At 43.2% G+C, this 13,601-nt stretch overlaps 1 long non-coding RNA gene across 1 annotated transcript in view; it reads right to left on the reverse strand.

The window, feature by feature from the left end:
* The window catches only part of LOC122807005, a 543,066-nt gene that overhangs the window by 49,862 nt on the left and 479,603 nt on the right, over positions 1–13,601 (reverse strand). The window lies entirely within an intron of this gene.

The raw sequence follows: 13,601 nt of genomic DNA on the forward strand, positions 1-13,601 counted from the left end.
TACACTGAACCCACAGACATTGCCAACATACTGGCAGACAGGTTCAGTGCAAATTTCTCCCCCCCTCCCCCCCCAAAAGGACAAATATATATCCCAGCAGAGTGTAGCCTCCCTGACATCTCAGATGCCCAGGTGAGAGCTGCCCTCTCCAAAGCTAAAAACACAGCATCAATGGGACCAGACGGTGTCCCAGGTTGCGTGCTACATGAACTCCAAGAGGAACTAAACCCGCACATAAGGCTACTGTTTAATCTTAGCCTTACTACAGGATACGTGCCCAAAGAATGCCATACAGCAACAGTGGTCCCACTCCACAAAGGAGGTGCTTCTACGGACCCTGGAAATTACCACCCCATAAGCTTGACGAGCCTGGTCTGCAAAGCTATGGAGAGGATCATTATGGAACTCATAAACAAAGACATTGGGGACCTACAGACACTGGATCCTACCCAATTCGGCTTTGTCAAGGGCAGATCCTGCCTTTTGAACCTGGTCAACTTTTTTGAAACAGTCACTAAGGCCATTGATGAGGGTAAGGCAGTTCACACAGCCTACCTTGACCTTGCAAAAGCCTTCGACACAATACCCCACTCGGGCATCATAGACAAGCTCACCCGCTTAAATGTAAACCCATATGTCATAAGATGGGTTGCAAACTGGCTCAAGGACAGAACCCACAAGGTCAGAATTGCTGGAGCCATGTCAGACTCTAAGCCAGTCACAAGTGGTGTCCCACAGGGCTCGGTCCTGGGACCCCTCTTGTTCGGCATTTATTTTTCCGAGGTTCAAGCTAACATAGGAGGATCGTGGCTGACAAAGTTCGCAGACGACTGCAAACTGGGTGCCATAATTGATACTCCAGCGGACACAAGCATCCTTCAGAAAGGCCTCATAGAAATGGATAACTGGTGCCAGAGCCATGGCCTTAAACTGAAGGCCAAAAAATGTATAGTCATACCCTTTGGGAAAAACAAAGTACCCACAAATTACCACATAGGTGGTAATCCATTAAGTATGGAAGAAGTAATCAGGGACCTAAGGACCCAAGTTGACAGTAATCTCTCATTTGACACTCTCATTGCCAAAGTGGTTAGGAAGACTTTCTATATTGCCCACCTTATAATGAAAGGATTCACATCTAGATCAAGAGAGATCATTGTGCCCCTGTACTCTTCCCTTATCAGGCCCATAATTGAGTACATTTGGGATGTACCTTACCCGACACCTGCAGCAGTTAGAAAGACCCCAAAAGTACCTCACCAAGAGGATCAGGGGTCTCAAACATATGTCATATGCTGCCCGGCTGAAGAAACTCCAGCTCTATTCAGTCGCATACTGCCTACTCAGAGGCGATCTATGCCTGATGTACAAGGCCATGTCCAATCTGGAATTAATGGACATGCTCCACCTCAGGAAATCCAAATCCACCAGAGCCACAAGAGCGAGAGATTTGAACCTCAACACAGAAATAAATAGGACGTGCTGGAGGGACAGATTCATAACCCAGAGGCTCCCTACACTCTGGAACAGAATCCCAGTCCATGTTAGGCAGAGCCCCTCACTGACTCTCTTCAAGAGAAATCTTGATGAGTGGATGGGAGATTGTAGATTTACCCCGGGGGTAATCTCTGTGTCACTACTAGACAGAGACACAGTAAACTAAACCCTAAATGGGCACAGTATTCTCATTCCAAGGGGTGGCAAAAGCCACACACACTCTGGCTAGGCTTATAAATGCCCTAGGGCAGATAGCCTAGTATGAACCCATGAACCTATGAACCTATGAACCTCACAACCTCAGAGCAAGAAATCTGGACAAAGCCATACACAGAAGTGGGACACAGGCCCAAAAATAAGGACAATTTTTAAATATTGCTCTTATAAATTTGGAAAGTAGTAGGTCTTGCATTAGTATGAATTTTCTGAAGGGTATGAAATCTGAAACTCAAATGTCTGTCATTATTTTCTAAATTCAATCTTTAATGATTTGCCACTAATTTGCCAGAAAACCACAATGTTATGAAAAACAGATCAAAAATGTGATGCAAAAATATAAAATTGCCACACAATACAGCAGGGAACCTGTCAAAGAAGGGACACCTTTTTAATATTAGTACTGTTAACTTGAGCAGCTGACAAAATAAGAGCATCTACATGCATTTCTGAAATAAAAGTAATCTATAACTCTGATCATTACAGCTATTTATAATTGTAAACCTTCCACGTTTTCTTCCAAAATTGCCATTTTGCAGATGGATTATTAGGGAGAGAGCAACATTTTGAGCCAAAATTGGGGACAGTTGAGAGGTTTGGATATTCCTAATTCTATAAAGTGATTTATTTGCACGTACCTCTCAACCTCTTAATGCAGGAAATCTGGACAAGGCCAAATATATTGGAGGAATATACAAACAGTACTAAAAATTGCTCTTATATAAACTTAAGACAGTTAATAGAATAACAGGTCTTGCTTTACCATGCATTTTTCTGAAGGTTATGACGTCTGAAACTCAATGTCTGTCATTATTTAGTGACTTCACTCCTAAATGATTTGCCAGAAAACCACAAATTTTATGCGGAACAAACCAAAAATAAGAAACAAAAATCTATTCATTCTGCAAACATCTGGACAGTTGAGAGGTATAGTTCAGCTGGGGCCATCTTTCAGTTTGCTGCCCTTCCCCCTCACAAAATCATGGTTGAATGGAGACTCCCCCCTGTAGCCATTCTAATGTCCAGTTCCTTGGTTATTTCACCCCATTTACCATAAACACTGTAATGTGCATACTGCTTTACTTCTGCGATGATTTGGATTTCATTTGAAAGTTCTATTTTGCATTTTACAGCACAAACTAATAGATATCTGCTAAACAAAGCAATGCAATCTCACAATGGAAATAGACTTAGCATTAAAACTTCTCTGCCCTTGAAACTCACATTCACTGAAACAGCATTGAAATCCACATTCAAAGAAAATACATTTTGCCAGTGGCAGATAAAGATTAACTTTGGGCTCTTTTCAAATCATAGGCCCCTTGAACATGAAACATACACGTGCTCTTTGATACACCTTCCTGATTGTATTAAATTATATTCCTTGTACAATACAGTACAGTTGTTAGAGGGCATTTTAAATTTATTGTTTTGAACATTTTTCCAGTAAATAATGAAACAAAATGCATGCACCATTAATGACAAAACTGCCCATCTCAGAAAATTTCCATCATACAAAAGTCTACTCAAACTTCTACAGTCCACCAGTATCAGTAAATAAGCACAATCTCTGAAGAAGAAAAAGTCATCTCAATAATTCCACATTAAAGAAATCTGTAACTAATGAAGAGGTTGCTGCTAGCAAACTACTTTATATGTCATTGTTTCATCTACAAATAAAGTGCCTGGTGCTCTTGAGGAATAAATTGCCTATGTTGCATTAAGAAAAAAATGATAAGCTAGTAATATCGCAATAGTGAATGGATGGCAAACTGATAACAGGTTCATAGTTACTAGGTATCTTCACCAAAAGGAACTGCAGCATCTACCCCCTTTACAACACAGTACAGTATCAACAATGCATCTACCTACTGTGGTAGTAGAGCCCACAGCCTTCTGCATCAAAAGCAAGTACACTACCTGTTGTACTATTAACAATGCAAGCAGACTCAGCATAAGCAGCACTAAACTTTTGTTCCCCTGCAGCTCTCAGCTCCTTGTAAAATGTATTTGAAACTCAGCTGTATCTCTGAAATTTACAGCACAAGAAATCTGGAAAAAGCCAACATTTATTGGGGGGGGGACAAAAGCCCAAAAGCCAGGGACACATTTTAAACATTGCTTATATAATGTCAGAAAGTTGCTAAAATAAAATGCTGCGTTACCACCATACATTTCACTGCCATGTTTTGAACCCAGGGGACCCTGTGCAAAACAGTCAAAGCAACATACCACTAAGCCAAATCATCTGTTTTGTGAAAGAGTGGAAGACTGAAACTTAAATGGCTAACATTTAGTGAATTCAGTTCTCACCATAGCTGTCAACCACTTAGCACAAAACACCTGAACAAAGCCAATAATGGGGAATACAGTCCCAAAAATAGGGACAAATTTCAAATATCCATGTTATAAACTTAGAAAATTGCTAGAATAAAAGGTTTTGTATTACTATGTACTTTCTGAAGAATATAAAGTCTGAAATTGAAATGCCTGTTATTTTTATTTAACATTTGTTAACCAGGAAAGTCTGACTTGGAACAAAAGCCAATTTTCAGCAGAACAAGGAGAAACACTCCACACACATGTTCTTTGTAAGATGGGAGGGCATGCACACTCCACACCAAAGGCACCCCAGCCAAAAATCAAGCTAGAGAACCTGTTAGGCAACAAGGCTACCAGTGCACCACAGCACTACTGACTTTGCAAGGAAAACAAACACACAGAAACCACAAATTTTATGAGGAACAGAACAAATATGCGGCAAACATCTGTACATTTGTTTACAAATGGTGGTGGGTAGGGAATTCAGGCCCTTGCCACCTGCACCCAAGGTACAGGGTTCAAGCCTGAGTATTCTCTACCCACCATATAGCAACTGGGGAATTTTACACACACACACACACACACACACACACACACACACACACACACACACATAGGTCCAGTCTTCTGTAAGCTCCCTGGTAGGTAAATCCAATTGTTCCTCCTAAAAACAGTCTTCTGTACCATATTAATAATCCTGAAAGCAGTCTTCCTCACTAATAATCCAGTCCCCATGAAAGCAAGCTTCTCGTCTCAGCCTGCACAAGCTAATGGCTTATTTCCAGCTCTGTGAGAATTGGCTGGAGGCTAGCTGGCTCTGCAAGAATATGCTGGAGGCTCCAGCCTGTGGATGAAGCAGTCTGGTTTCCTTCTCTTCTGTGCGGTCATCACTGCACAGACTTCTGGGGCTGCAGGGCAGAGATGCCTTTCTCTTGTATCTGGACTGCCTAACACAGCAGTCTGGAATTCTGTGAGTACCAGGAACTCCATGCACTTGTGCGTGGAGTTCTGGTACTCGCAATTTTTTTTTAAATGTTCACCTTTCTTGTCTTTCTTTTCTACAGGTGGGGGGATTTTCTTATTTCTTTTCTACAGGTGAGGGGCCTGCAGTCCTGCAGCATGAACCGCCCCTGTTACCTAGACAAGTGTGTGTGTGTGTGTGTGTGTGTGTGTGTGTGTGTGTGTGTGTGTGTGTGTGTGTGTGTGTGTGTGTGTGTGTGTATGAGACATGGGTTGAAAGTGTTCTCTGGGTAATACTAGGGTTGTTAACTTTGTTTGCCTGGCCTTGATGTCACATGTATGGGTATGAATTTGCACCCCAGTCTCTTGGCTATTTCACATCTGATATCCCTGTATGGTGGACATTGTGATATATACTAGGGCCATCATATAAGAAAATTGCAAACCCACTCCAAATTGGGCCCAGATGTTACACATTCATAACCACCTACACTCAGGATATGAGTTACAAACACAGACATACACCTTTCCTTTCTGAGATTATATCTCCTACCTAACTAGTTTATTACACTACAGCACTATGCAGTATGTGCCACGGAGATTACTGGAGTACTCCTTCCCCAAAGGTGTATTTCACATTGGATGACATCAGCAGGATTGCCAATGTAGGGCATTCAAATTGTAGTGAGTGTGGCCTGGCTATAATGCATTGCTTCCTACACATACATTGAAACACACACAAAACATCCACAGCCAACATGTGTGGGTATAGACCCCTAACAGAGGTGTATTTCATGCTACAGCAGGAAGCTGTTATAGGACGCACCACGGGGATTACTGCAAAAGCCCTTCCCCAAAGGTGAACTTCACAGTGGATGACATCAGCAGGATTGTCAAAGTAGGACATTTGAAATGTATTGAGTGTGACTAGCCTAAAATGCATTCCTCCCTACACAGACATTGAAACACACACAAAACATCCAGAACTGCCATAGGTGGGACTAGAACCCTACCAGAGTTCTATATCACACTACAGCAGTACGTGGTTACAGCACTCGCTACGGAGATTACTGGGCTACATCCTTCCCAGAGGGGTATCTCTAGGTGGATGACATCAGCAGCCTTACCAAGTAGAGCATTCAAAATGTATGGAGTGTGACTACCCTAAAAAGCATTGCTGTCTACACAGACAGAGTCAGACAGCCACACACACACACACACACACACACACACACACACACACACACACACACACACACACAGACACATGCCAAGTCTGGGATTAGAACTCCTACCTAACTAATTTATCATACTACAGCAGGACACAGTTATAGGATGCACTATGGAGATTACTGGGCTACAACCTTCCCAGAGGTGTATTTGTAGGTGGATGACATAATCAGCCTTGCCAAAGTAGAGCATTTGAATTGTAGGGAGTGTGACTACCCTAAAAAGCATTACTCTCTACACAGACAGACACACACATAAACACATACACACTTGCCAAGTCTGGGATTACAACTCCTACCTAACTATTTTAGCACACTACAGCAGTATGCAGTTATAGGATGCACTGCAGAGATTACTGGGCTACAACATTCCCAGAGGTGTATTTCTAGGTGGATGACATCAGCAGCCTTGCCAAAGTAGAGCATTTGAATTGTAGGGAGTGTGACTACCCTAAAAGCATTACTCTCTATACAGACAGACACACACAAAAACACATACACACTTGCCAAGTCTTGGATTACAACTCCTACCTAACTAATTTATCACACTACAGCAGTACACATTTATTGGATGTGCTATGGAGATTACTGGTCTACAACCTTCCCAGAGGTGTATTTCTAGGTGGATGACATCAGCAGCCTTGCCAAAGTAGAGCATTTGAATTGTAGGTATTGTGACTACCCTCAAAAGCATTGCTCTCTACACACACACACACACACACACACACACACACACACACACACACACACACACACACACACACTTTCCAAGTCTGGGATTAGAACTCCTACCTAATTATTTTATCACATGACAGCAGTATGCAGTTATATGATGTGCTATGGAGATTACTGGGCTACAACCTTCCCAGAGGTGTATTTCTAGGTGGATGACATCAGCAGCCTTGCCAACATAGAGCACTTGAATTGTAGAGAGTGTGACTACCCTAAAAAGCATTGCTCTCTACACAGAGTCAGACAGATACACATGCAAACATGCACACAGTTGCCATGTCTGGGATTGGAACTCCTACCTAACTAGTTTATCACACTACAGCAGCATGCATTTATGGGACACGCCACAGAGATTACTGGGCTACAACTCTCCCAAAGGTGTATTTCACAGTGGATGACATCAGCAGGCTTGTCATAGTAGGACTATGGGGAGGGCAGTGTGTGTGCATGGGCCATAACCGATTCATCTAGAGGTTGACACACCACATGCAGGCACAAACAGGGTCATATTACACAGGTACATGTATACAGCTGCTAGATGACTTCTTCCTTGTGCAGTCATGTGGCACAGCTAACATGTGCACCACATAGTCTGTACTGCTGACAGATACCGGTGGTTAGTATCTGTGGTGAGTGACATCTGACCCTCATGTGTTTGTGACCCTTTGGCTGTGTGCTGGGTGGGACAGGCCTGAATGTCTCCTTGTCACAGTCGCCCTCTTCCACACATCTATGTACATCTACCTTTGGCTTATTATAGTGTGTTGTCCTTAAATATATGTCTGTATTCCTATCCACTGTGTGTGCAAAGCATGAGTGGTGCATGCTGAGGAGTGTCTGCACTAACATCTGCGACTGCCAGATATGTGTGGTCCACTGGTGTTTGCAGACATGGCCTTCATGTGTTTATGTGTGTGAGCATGCCCAGTATGACCTTTCAGTATGTTGTTGACTGACAGTGCCTTCATTTCTATACGTGTGTGAGCATGCCCAGTATGCCCATCTGTATTGAATGTGTGGATCTAGTCCAGGTAGTTTGTACTGCAGTGCTGACCTTTGTGTTGTACACCTACAGGTAGCATGCTGTTTCTGCAGGACATCTGTCGATCACTTGCCATTGACTGTTACTACATTTCTGCATAGGATGGGGGGGGGCGCACCTGACTATTTCTACATTTCTACACAGGATTGGGGGGCACACCTAACTGTTATTACATTACTACGTAGTATGGGGGGCACACCTGCCACTTGTACACATTTGCTAGGACTGTACTGGTATGTCAGGTACTCCACTTCATTCTGTATTCTTACCTATCATGCTGACTATACAGATCATAGCTTTGTTTGCCCTACATATTAGTGTCTGACTTCCTACTCTTCAGAAGTAACATCTCACTGCCTGACCTGCTTTAGTCTGTCTGTGTAGGCCTGGGGGAGAGGTTACCCATAGGCATCATTCAGAGGCCATGGCACAGGCTCTGTTTGGGTTTGTCTACACCTGTACTGCTGGCTGGGACTGTTGTTGGGTATGTGAACCTCCCTGACTGGCATGTGTGAGTCATATGGACACACCTGTCTCCCAGCACATTTCCTGCAGTGGGTTTTGTCACCCTGTGTAGTACTGGCTACTATGGTGATTTCAGTATGTGATACAGATGTCATGGTGCCACTATGGGTGTCTACTTTCTGCTGCCATAACATTCAGCCACCCAATTCCCTTGCATGCTTACATCCTTACCATAGATACAGGTAACAACACATTCTACTCCATTTGGCAATTTGTAGGTTGATTGACTTACCTTGTTGGTGTGCCAGGATTGTGGATGGTGCTGGAGGGCTGCCTATGTTGGATGCACATAGTACACTCCCTATACATAGTTAAGCACAGGCAGTATCATGTTGGCATCCCTTTTACTGTATGTGCAAGTTAGAGAGAGGTGTCATTCCCAGGTCCCTACTGTGTCAGTGTATGTGCTATGTATTGTCTCTTTGCTGCAACCTCGGCATACTGGGCATGCCTCCATCTGCCTACTGGGGCAGGCTCAGGTTGTTCCTCCTGCGAGTCACTCTGTGCCTGTGCAGACCATGGGATTGGTGGGGGACTGTGTGGCCCTGCCCCATGCTGTTCCTGCTGCAGCTGTTTCTGCAGGATCATATTGTGTAGCATGGCACATACCATAACAATTTGCGTACATGTAGCTGGTGAGTACTGCAAGGCTCCACCGGATGTGTCCAGACACCAGAACCATGACCTGAGCATCCCAAACACATGCTCTATTATAAGTCTGGTCTGTGTGTGTGCCTCATTATGGCATTCTTATTCAGATGTGTGTGCATTTCGGATGGGTGTCATCAGCTACGGCTCTAGTGTGTAGCCAGCATCCCCCACTAGGTGACCGTAGGGGATGTCCCCATTGGCAAATCTCTGGTACAGCTGTATCAGATGCCAAATGTAGGAATAGTGATAGCTTCCAGGGCAGCCAGCACACACATTCATTATAATGCCCTGGGCATCAAACACGACCTGGTAGTTGATGGAGGGGATGCCCCTGCGGTTGTTGTAGACCCTACCCTGATCACCGGGTGGTGCTTTGATGCATATGGGTGTGCAGTCTATAGCACCCACTACCTCTGGGTATTCTGCTATTTGGTGGAAGAGAGGCATATTTCTGGCCAACATCTCACGGGTGTTGGGGAAATATACATGCTCACTGGCATGTGCTGACATGGCATCCAGGAACTGGTGGAATACTCTGGATGCTGATGCCTGTGAGATCCCCATGCTATCCCCAGTTGAACTTTGGGAGGTACCTGTGGCTAGTATTCCTAGGCCTACACATACCTTGGTATCCACTGGGATGGGTTCCCCTCAGCCAGTTTGGTGTTTCAGGTGTGGCCGGCACAGCTCAACTATTTGCTGTAGGAGGTCCCTGTCCACCTTATAGCGCTTCACTATCTACAGCTCATGTAGCCCTTGGTAGGTTACGCTGGGTCTGTAAGCTCTTCTCCGTCTCCTCACTGTGGGTCACTCGGTAGCATTCACATCCTCACCACCCTCAGCCTCCTGCACATGTTGTTCTGTGTTGCCTGCTGCAGCCCTTCTCATTTTGTAGGTTTGTTTGCTAAAAGTTCTCCACTTGTATACACCAGTGTTGTAGAGTATGCGAAAAACCAGAGGGGAAGGTGTTTGCATAGTTTATAGTAGTGTTTTGGGCTGGGCTGGTTTGCTGCCTGTGTAATTGGCTGATTCTAATACATTTCACCTGCCAGCTATGCAATTTCTCCTTGATTACCTTCCTACTGCTGTTTTCCCTTCCCATTGCCTTCCTGTTTAAGCCCGGGGGCATGCCACCCAAACAGAGTGCTCAAATGTGCACATTGCTGCTATTTCTTGGTTTAACTTTTTTTTTCTTCCTGTAAAACCCGGTGTGTGGCGTGCACACCCGCTTAGGCAATGTAGAGTGCTAGGCAGATTCAGACACACCCCCTAGCTTAGCTGTGCTAGCTAGGAACAAACCTGAGCCACAGGGCTCCAATCTGCTTACAGTATGCCTGACACCCCCCCCCCCCGCCCATGATGTCACCTAACTCCTAGGCTTGCACCAAGCTATTCCTACTCTTACACTGTTGGGACCTGACTAGCATGCTGGGGAAAACTGGGATTCACTATCATTCCTCTTATTTGCATAGACTTGCCTGCTAATGCAAAGTTACATGTCTCACACTGAGCCTCCCCCATGAACAACCACTACTTACTGGCCATGTTATCTTCTGCCTGCCATTGTCTTGCATGGCAGAATAGTGATTTTAGTTAGAATGCTTAATTTAGGTTCATTTTGTTATTTTCCCAAAATCTCGTTTGCACTCCACTGCCCTACTACACTTAAACAGCCGAGATCGGTTAAAAAAAAATAAAAGTTTTTTTTTTATTTTTTTTTTCGCTATTTGCAATGCCAATGGCCTTATACTTGGCCATTGGCATGCTTCCTAAGTGATATGCAGCCTTTATTTGGAGCTGTCACATCTCCGTTTTGGATTTTGCAGAAATGTACTCGGTTACTAACCAAGTACATTTCTGCAGATTGCACTATTCCTGCACGACCGGTTGCAAGCTTCCTGGATTGCAAAATCACCTCATTTGCATGGATTTCTCCTGAAAATGGGGTGATTTGCATACAGGGGCTTAGTCCGTGCAGGACTAGTGCAGGAGTGCTCGTGCACACCCCTGCAGGCTGATCCTGGACCACACGGCAGACATATTGCCTGCTAGAGCTCCTGCACCGATCTTGCACGCCATGTAAGGCATAGAGAATCCAGAGGAATATCATTCAAAACAGTGCAGAGTATTTATAAATATTACAAAGCCAGCCACACACTTTTGAAAGTTAAATAGGTCATTCTATATTTGCAAGAAATACAGTAACACAAAGGGGGCTGAAATTTAAATGCACAATGGGTACAATTTTATACAGGGAAAATTAAAAATACATTCCGATACAATAGTGAGTCGATTATCTGAATGTCAATTACCTGAAACATCAATTATCCAAACACAGCCTTCCAACGTTTTCAGGTAGGAAAAAAATCATTAAGTCTGAATATATATAAACATTATATGTATTCGCTTGAGTGTGTTTTTTGTGATTGTAGCCTACTCATGTGTAAAAAGTATTTTTTATTGTCCACTGGAATCACTGAATGGTTGAAAAGTGTATTTCCCTGTGTGCAGAACAAAGAAGATTTTAGAAGTTTTTTATCCAGTTCAGTTATATGTTTTATTATCCAAACTACCCTAAGTCCTAATTAGTTCTGATAATCGACTCTCTGCTATAAGTTGCAATATACCCTCTGACATCTATCTTTCCTATGACTTCGACCACTGGAAAATAATTAACCTATAGCTTTTCAGCTGCAGTTCCAGGCAGGCCTAGGACTAATAAAATGGACTCTTTCAGGGGGGAAAAAATAAAGAAACAGATCTTTGTTTTCAAGCTGCAGTTGACAAAATAAGGTTAACTGGTAGAATCAGAATACTAAAAAAAAAAAAAAAAAAAAGAGAAAAGAAATCTTAAAATTCCTAAGAAAGATGTCATTATACAGGAAGTAAGTGCTTCTGAAGATAATTATTTGAACAGCTCATTCAGGGCAACTCTGCTTGCTTGCTAAGTTAGAATAGCCAACAATTCACAGATACTAAAAGACAGACAGAGACAGAAAGAGTGGAGAAATGAACATTCCAGATGCTAGCTGAGGGACTTTGTCCACTACTGAATTTACAAGTCACACCCAGCTACAGTAAGCTTTGCAAAATAAGCCCAGAAAATGTGTGAACAAGCTTGTAACCGTACGGTCACTATTTGGAGGAAACTAAACACATTTCTGCTACATTTTACATTTACAAATAGCTAGATGAGCTGATTTAGATCAATGCAGAATAATAAGAATTCATACAGAGACATACAGATTTTTTATTTTAGACAGACCTTTTACATGTTAACCTTCCTGTGCTATAGCTCTTTTACATATGTGTGTGTGTGTGTGTGTGTGTGTGTGTGTGTGTGTGTGTGTGTGTGTGTGTGTGTGTGTGTGTGTGTAGAGAGAGAGAGAGGGTGCAATCAGTCTCACACTGCTGCTGTCTTCACACCAACTTACATCAAGCTTGAGTAGCTCTGGGCTCTGTTTACTTCTATACACAAACTGCGCAACACTTTCACCTCACATTCTATTGCTCTACTCCACTATTTCACAACATTGCTCGAAACATTTGTCCCTTTACACATCTTCACCTGATATTTATATCATCAGCCCCTTTGACTCCATACCCCAAAAGCTCTCTGTCTCCATTAACCCTTCTCTCTTAAGCTTTACTGGAGTTTGTACCACCTCTGCAGTACCCTCCTCTGCATACAGCACTGTAGTACTTTTCCTATAGTTTTGCACCAGCTTTCATTCATCTCCCCAAAATTTGTGCTTTCAACATTTCACCTCCTCACTACCCCAACCTTCCAGCCACCATATGTGTTCTATCAATGCAGTTCTCAATATATCCTCCCTGATCATCTTTTCTTATTTAGCATCCATTTTTCTCACAGAATACTGTCTTGTATACATTTCAGTTTAACCCTCCACCACCCTCTTTGCTTGTCAAAACTTTTTGCCATTCACCTTTCCAGACTTAGTTTTTGCATGTCTCAAAATACTAAGCTCTGGTTGTGCACACCTCTAATTGTAAAACTGCAATTGTCACTCTCAATATACCTACTGAAACAAAAGCATTCATTCCCTTAAAAACCCTTCCTTCCTTCCACAGGTTCATAGGTTCATATGTAGGTATTAGGCTATTGGCCCTAGGGCCTAAATTAACCTAGTCAAAAAGGTACCCTGGCTTTCGCCACCCAAGAAAATTATTTTCCTGTTACCCTGTCGAGCAGAGCCACAGACCTGATCCCCTGGGTGAATTTCCTATTTCCCATCCAATCATCAAGATTTTTCCAGAAGAGTGCTAATGAGAAGCTTTGTTTGATATAGATAGGTAGTTTGTTCCAGAGTATGGGAAGTCTCTGGGACAGGAATCTATCCCTCCAGCATGTTCTGTTTATTGTGGTGACAAGGTTTAGGGCCCTAGAGCATGTAGCTTGGACGGAT

The sequence above is a fragment of the Protopterus annectens genome, chromosome 7.part0, assembly GCF_019279795.1.
Source record: "Protopterus annectens isolate FY-2018-M chromosome 7.part0, PAN1.0, whole genome shotgun sequence".
Lineage (NCBI taxonomy): Eukaryota > Metazoa > Chordata > Ceratodontiformes > Protopteridae > Protopterus > Protopterus annectens.